An 8,069-nucleotide genomic window follows, 5' to 3' on the forward strand; every position below is an offset into this window, starting at 1 on the left:
TTTTTAAATATATTACCTTAATACATAAATTTTTCATAATTGCACAGTATATATATATATATATATGCTGAAGACTATATTTTCAAAATGTTTCTAACAAATATGTATCAAACTGAAAGATATCCAAGCTCTTATGATCTGTTGATACATTACAATATGTTGTATATACATATTAGACAAAGTTACTGTAATTTAACAGGAAATTATCATCATAACTTAATATGGCTCAATTTCTTGATAAAAGGATAATGTGCACAGACCTGAATATTCATAGACTGGTAAAATCATTTTTAATTGCTGCTTTTAAAATATGACAACCAGTGCCAGGCCATATGCTGAATGAGTGCAAAAAACTAGTTGCAGTAGGGTAGTGTAAATGAGACTCAAATTTAATGTTTAAGAACTAAACTATATATTTTGGACTGCTACTAGCATAAACATTCTTCTTCTCTAAATTTAGCTGTAACTGTGTCATAATTAATTATTTCATGTATTAAATGTTAACAAAAATGTATACATCCTATTTATATGTATAAATCTTCTGTGTTATGTTTTCTTTTCAAATATTATCAAATATCTATGCTATTTTTTACTACATGTTAGAGTGCTTTTATTTTAACTAGTTAAAAAATGCTCAACTTGTGTATCTAAGCCACAAATGCCTAAATTCACAGAGTCTACTCTATAGCAGTCTAATGCTGACAGTCATCATATGGTAAAAAACGTACTTTACTACTGAAAGTTGTTTAAACACCAAAAGCTAGTAAAGAATTAAAGTCAATATGACTAATTAATTTGTATTAAACAAGGACAAATTAAGAGGAATGAGGAAAACAAAATCTGCAGTTAAATGTAACCATTTAAACCCATATTTCTAACCTCATTGCATAGGCCAGATGGTGCGAGTCTAACAGGCTGGTCCATTTGTTATTTGCCTTGGCAATATATCAAATGAGCTGAGGCAGCAATATGGCTATCCCCATTTTTTGCTACTTATTCTAGCTATGCTAGCCAGCTTAAGTGGGAATTGCAGAACTGGTAAACGAAACAATCTTATTAATCAAATTATAGTAATTAACCTTCTGTATACTCATAATGTTACAATATAAACGACTAAATTGCATGTATCATGAGTGTATTGATACCCAACATTAAGAATCTGAAATATTCCTTCTGAAATGTGTACCGGCAACTTTACCTAGTGGCTTGTAAAACTAACCAAACTGACCAGCAGTTTTTATAGTTTGTTATCATTGATTTTGAACAAGAAGTGTGAAGAGGAGCAAGCCAGCAGAATCATGCATTAGTATATAATAATTTAGTCTCTATGATCATACGTTCCCCTATATATATGAGGGGTAACCTGGCTAGTAGTTTGTAAAAGTACTGTTGTTTTGATGTAATTACTTACAATAAAGTACCAGAACATTATTACTTTAGCCACAGACTGAAGCACATTCTGCATAACTACTTACAAATGGACTAGAACATAATTGTGATTGCAATGTGAGCATACCCTGGTGGTGTTCAGGCAACTTTAAAGGCTTGTCTACACCATTGATAAGGAGAAAAATATGCAAACACAGAAGGATACAAGTTTCAATGTTGGCACCAGCAATATACCCTGAAGCATCAAAATTGATACGGATAAACTTTCCCTGAAAATATCAAATATACACATTAAAAGTGACAAAAGAAAAAGTTTTTATCAAGTGCTTATAATCTTAAAATAACTATATTCTATAGCATAAACAGAAATTTTATTTCAAGCTAGCATTTACACAGAACATCATTATTTGTAATAGAAGTTCTTTTTCAATGTAACAATAAAAACAGTCAACATGTTTAAACTAATATCTTTTACTTTTCGTTTACATGTTTACATGGATTTTTAAAACTAAATATTATATGTATTTTACAAGTGCTACTTACAAAACGAGAAGAATTATCATTTTTCACAGTTTTGGCATTTCCAAAAGCTTCTAAGATTGGGTTAGCTTGCAAAAGTTGTCGCTCCAACTCCCCCTGATGATCAAATTGTATTCATACAAACAGTTATAGGCATTACAGAGAGACGACAGGTACATATTGTTTTCCTGTACGGATTACTTGTTTATCAATTCAGAAAAGATGAGGCCTAATCCTAATATTATGGCTTTTATTGCTCCATCTTATTAGGTTACACACACATATATATACACACACAGAAAACAAGTGTAATTTTCAAGTCTGTAATCTCAAAGTTTATATTTAAGTAATGCAAATACAATTCCCTGTATGATAATTACTTTCATATCTGCCTAAAAAGCAAAATATTTGTATAGGTACATGTTTAGCAGTGGTCACTTACAGTTATTATAAGCAACTAAGTTGTCCCCATACAAGAAAAATAAAAAATAGTCGATATGGTTATTTATATGTTTTCATCTCCTTAACAACTTTATGTATATACCATTATATTGAAGACTTCATGTACAGGTTCATTTTTTTATCAACAAGATCCCACACCTATAATTAGATCTGGGCAATTAACTCGATTAATTGATATAATCCTTTACCTATAGCATCAAGATAAGATAATCAATTAATTAAAATTACTATTAAATAGTTTAATGCCATAGAAATAACTAACTAAATGAAATTAATGTTTTCTATTATTCCAACCATCCAAGTAATTCAAATATTGTTATTATGATTTCTCATTATTATTTTTGATTAATTTGAGGTTGTTTAGCTCAACTGTTAGCATCATGACTTATGAAAATAATGAATTAATGGAAATTGGTGTTTCTAATTATTACTATATTTGATTATACCAACTATCCAAGTCTCATGTGACAGCAGCTAATTAATGAGTCTGACAATTAATCACTTATCAAATTAATTTAATCACCCAGCTCTATCTAGAATTCAGTAGTCATTGCACTTTACAGAAAAAATCAATTCATAAAATAACAATGTTACTCATAGTCATGAAAACTTATAAAAGATGTGCTAACAGTTGACCATTTATGGAAACTTCTATATGCTGAAAGTTCAGTAGGCATAACTTATATAACAAAACATGGAGATACAATTATCAGTGCTTGTGGTTGTAATTTTAACACACGTATACATAACTACAGCTATCTAAAATGGCTCATGTTTTAAAAAGCATACAAGAGCAGTACTGAAGGTGTTGTAGTTTTTGAAAACACTAAGTTTACCTACCCCACATACTAGATGAACCTGTAAGCATGAAGGGAAAAAACATTCATAGATTGTTATTAAGGAGAAAATTATAGATGGATATATAAGAAAATTAAATGTAAAATAAGGAAGTACATTAAACATAAAACTGAGATAAACATTTCAGAATTCTACAGATTCAATCTTCAGTACCTAAAGCAAAAATACATCACTCCTAAATAAATAATTAAAATACATTGCTACATTAACGATACTTTAATCAAAATTAAAACACATTGAAAGTACATGAGTAACAAGAAAAATGTTGTACATATTAAAAAATGTCCAATTCAAATGAAGACTGCATGTTATTCGAGGATGAAGAATGCTATTTGGTGTGGAGGGTTTCTTTAATCAGTAATTCCAGATCAGTGTTGGTCTTGTAAAGAATATTGAAATTTGAAATGTTAAGTTCATGTACTGTTTCTTCACTATGTTGGCATGTAGAGGAAGTACAAGGGTTAGTCAACTTCTTTTGCATTTTCATGGAAATTCCCATATGTTCATTGGCTCTAACTATTAGATGGCATTTGGTTTTACCAATACAGGAGGCCTTACAGTCTCCACACATGTAAAAATATACAAGCCATGAACAAAGAGAAATTGGGAGAAAGTCTTTAGTATGGAAAAAGTTCTGTATGTGTGATATGGATTTAAAAAACTAATCTGAATTTAACTTAGGGGTGGTAATAATTAATTCTGCATTTAATTTGGCTTTTCAAAGTTAAGCTTTGTTTACTGATATATGGAAGAGAAAAGTATATAATGAGTTTGGGTACAGTTGGTAGTCTAGGTAGTCTTTCATACATTATTTTATATATACAATATTTCTGTTGTTACTTGTCCACTTTCTTGGTGTTATAGTTTTGATTAAACTAGATATACTTGTACATAATTCTTCTCATGATTCATGGCATGTGCACATTTTACTGATGTAATGACAGTACAAATTGCAATGTTAAGCATCCCTTACGTGACCTCATTTTAGTGTCTACTGATTGACTGACAGACAACACACTACTATATAGTGGCATGAGTGGTGACCCCTTCAGGCAGCATTCAGTCCCCTTTTGGAGAAATTATCATTAATGTAGCAATGCAATTTAGTTATTTACTTAGGAATGATGTAATTCTTTATATTTTTGCTTTAGATACCGAGGGTGGAATCTGTAGAATTCTGCATCCCTTTCTTTTATAAAGAAACAAAACTGAGATAATATTAAACCATAAAAAAATAAGAACTATCAAGGTATTCATATAAAGAGAAAACCAAATCTGCAAAATACAGCTAACTATTACTGAATTCCTTGTAGTTCAAATTATTATTAGAACAAACTTGTGTCAAAACTGATTTTAGCAGATTTAAAACAAAACAAAAATAGTGCGAGAGAAACATGAAATAGAGAGAACTGTTTTACTGAAACAACTACTAGTTTTGATGCAATGATCCTTTGTGACCTCAGACAAAAATTGCTTGAAAGGCTTGTAGCCAAAGGCTAAGGAAGAGCCTTTTTATTCCCCATTTTTTTCAATATTGATTTATGTCTACAGTTGGAGTTTATATAAGAACATTTTTTATTAGTTTCATGAGTGTTTAGTTTTGTATCTTGTTGTTTGTACATTTTTTACAAACATACCCATAATGAAGTGACAAGAATTATCTGTTGCAAATTAGACAGCTGAATTATTTGGAGACTGATCAAATGTAGGAAATTTTTAAATATTCAAGATGAACATATTCCTTATAGAAAGAAAAGGGTGGCTGCAAGTAAAAACTCAGGTTGGCTCACAGAGGGTATAAGGAATAAAATTAAAGAAAAGCATAAAAAATTTAAATGGACTGGTATGACAGGAGATTTAGAAGATTGGAGAAGGTCAAGAAAGTTGGTCAAACAAAAATTAGAACATCAAAACCGACGTATGAAAAAAGGTTGGCTGAAAATGTCAAAATTAACAGGATTTCTCTAAATACATTAAGTATAAACAAAATGTTAGTATGGAGGTAGGACCTTTGAGGGATGATAAATGAAGGCTCATATCTGATGATTATGAGATGGCTGGGTTATAAAATTTTGCTTTTTCTTTAGATTTTATTAAGGAAGATTTAAACAATATTCCTCATCTTGAACAGTTGATGGATGGAAACGAGATTAAACAAGATAATCACATTAATTGTGAGCTTGTTAAGAAAAAATTGGGAAGTTTAAAGGATGGTAATACTCCTGGGTTAGTTAATATTTCCCCAAGGGTTTTGAAGGAGGTTATGGATTGGATATGTGAGCCAATTCTTCTTATTATTTTTTTTTGTAAGACCTTGAATAGTAAGCAGGTGCCAGTGGATTGGAAGTTGGCTAATGTTACTCCTCTTTTCAAGGGAGGTAATAAAAATTGTTCCAGTAGTTATAGGCCTATTAGTCTTACATCAGTTCTGTGAAAAGTTTTGAAAAGTCTGATAAAAGATACTTTGCAAAGTCATTTAACAAAGTTTAGAATTTTATTAGATAGTAAAATTGGTTTCACTAAAGGAAAATTTTGCCTTACAAATCTTTTGACATTCTTTGAAAAGGTTACTACTAATGTAAATGAGGGTAAGGTGTAGATTTGGTTATCACACTGGATTTTGAGAAAGCATTTGACAATGTGCCACATAAAAGGCTTGTAAAAAAATTATCTACGTGGGTGTGGGATATAAGCTGGCTAATTGGATAGAAGAGTGGCTGGATGGAATAAAGCAGAGGGTTGTTATAAATGGAGTTCAGCCAAACTGGATTAATGTCACAAGTGGGGAACCTCAGGGCTCAGTCTTAAGACCTTTGCTCTTCTTGATTTACATCAATGACAAAGATGAAGGAATGGTAAATAAAATACTTAAATTTGCTGATGATATTAAGGTTTTTGGTGTTGCTGGCTGTGAGGAGGATGCTGCTGCTTTACAAAAAGATTTAGATCATTTAGTGAGTTGGATGAATAAATTGTAGATGGGTTTTTATTATAATAAATGCAAGATAATGCATGCAAGTTATCATAATTTGAATTATAAGTATGACTTGAATGGAAATAATCTTAATGGTGTTATGAAAGAAAGGGATCTTGGTGTAGTGTTTGATCAGTCTCTTAACCCTATGACTACTGGCTACTAATTTTTAGTAGGTAATGATGCTCTCGTTATATTTTGTTCCAAAAAATAAAACTAGTAGATGAAATTGTTTAAACTTTGACAAGAATGTTCCTAAAAGTATGTAGTTTCAGAAAAATAAAAATTTAATTTTGATTTTTTTCTACTATTTCTAATAAAAAATTCGTTATTTAATGTAGTTATTTGCAATTGCACTTTGAATAATTCACCTGCAAGGTGATTTTTATATGAACTATAAAAATACTATTTTTTATCTTACAGTTTTCACATTTCATTTGTGTAATATTTAGAATCTCATAAATGAATATCAAAAGTTTTTAGATAAATATTTATATTTTATTTTATATCTTATTTTCCACTTTCTCTACTATATCACTAACTCTATCTATTATCATCAACATACAGTGCAAAGAAATATTCAAAATTAACAAATTGAAATATGTACATTCCTTTCAACTCTTTGTAAAAACCCACTATAATATTTTTCTTATATGCATAACCTCACGTCATTTATCTTTTCACTTTATTTTTAATTTTCCTTTCAAATTCTTCTCCAGTTATCATTTATGCCTATACATTAACTGATGCTTGCGGGGCTTTACAAATATATTTTGGCAGACTCTCCACAGAAATGCACTTTTGAAACAAGATGGTGTTTATACAAGTCACCTTGTCTATAATGCTTCAAAATCCAGGTGACAAGTTATTATTAAAATCATTAAACCATTTAAATATGATTTTTAAAGCACACATAATAAATAATGAAGTAAAATATAAAAGTAAGACCTAGATACAATTTAACTGTCTCATTAACTATAGTGTATTTAGGTAGGAAACCACTGCATGTGCTATAGTCCATCAAGTAGACAACAATACAAAAGACAGTTATGTTTACACTATAAGGAAAACTGTAGGCCAATTTCAAATTAACGGTTAGTAGAGTATGAGCTCTTTCTAACGACTATATACACTTGTGTCAACTAACTACAAGGCAAAGTGTAGAAGGTAAGCATGGCAACCATCAAGAGTTGGACAATATATTTTCCTTTCTTAATGAATACAATTGCAGAACATTAGATCTTACTTGAAAATTTGGTCATGGCCAACTCATGTAGCTAAGATTGAAGCTAAAGTTGAGATTTTTCAAACTGCAGTTTAAATATTTTTTTGAAACGTTTCCTTTGAAACAAAGTAATTAAAACTTAGATAACATAAAAATTCAAATTATAAAATGCATTATAATGTTACATTCATTGATATATATTGATAGTAAAGTGGTTTAATTAAATTTTAAATGTAATGCAGTACTATATGCAGAAAGGAATTTAAAAATGGCATCAGAGGCCATAGGGTTAAGCCATTCAAGCAGTGTGCTGTTGCTAGTGACAGAGCAAATACGAATATTCAAAACAAGTTTAAAGAGGTTATAATATCATTGTATAGGTCACTGGTTAGACCAGATTTAGAGTAATGTGTTTGGTGTTGGGCTCCTTACCTTAGGAAGGACAGTGAATTGTTGAAAAGGGTTCAGAGGAGGGCTACTAGAATGGTGTCTGGGATGGAGGGGTTGTCATATGAGCAGAGGTGAAATTGTTTTCTCTTGAATAAGTAGAATTAGAAGAGATCTGATTGAGGTGTTTAAGATTGCTAAGGAAATTGATAGTGGTGATACTTCATCTTTTATTCATACTTAATAGTGAAAATG

General features: G+C 30.3%; 1 pseudogene; it reads right to left on the reverse strand.

Annotated features, from left to right (window-relative positions):
* LOC106478119 overlaps window positions 1–8,069 on the reverse strand; it is a 54,196-nt pseudogene that overhangs the window by 45,410 nt on the left and 717 nt on the right.

Source organism: Limulus polyphemus, unplaced genomic scaffold, assembly GCF_000517525.1.
Source record: "Limulus polyphemus unplaced genomic scaffold, Limulus_polyphemus-2.1.2 Scaffold181, whole genome shotgun sequence".
NCBI classification, from domain to species: Eukaryota; Metazoa; Arthropoda; class Merostomata; order Xiphosura; family Limulidae; genus Limulus; species Limulus polyphemus.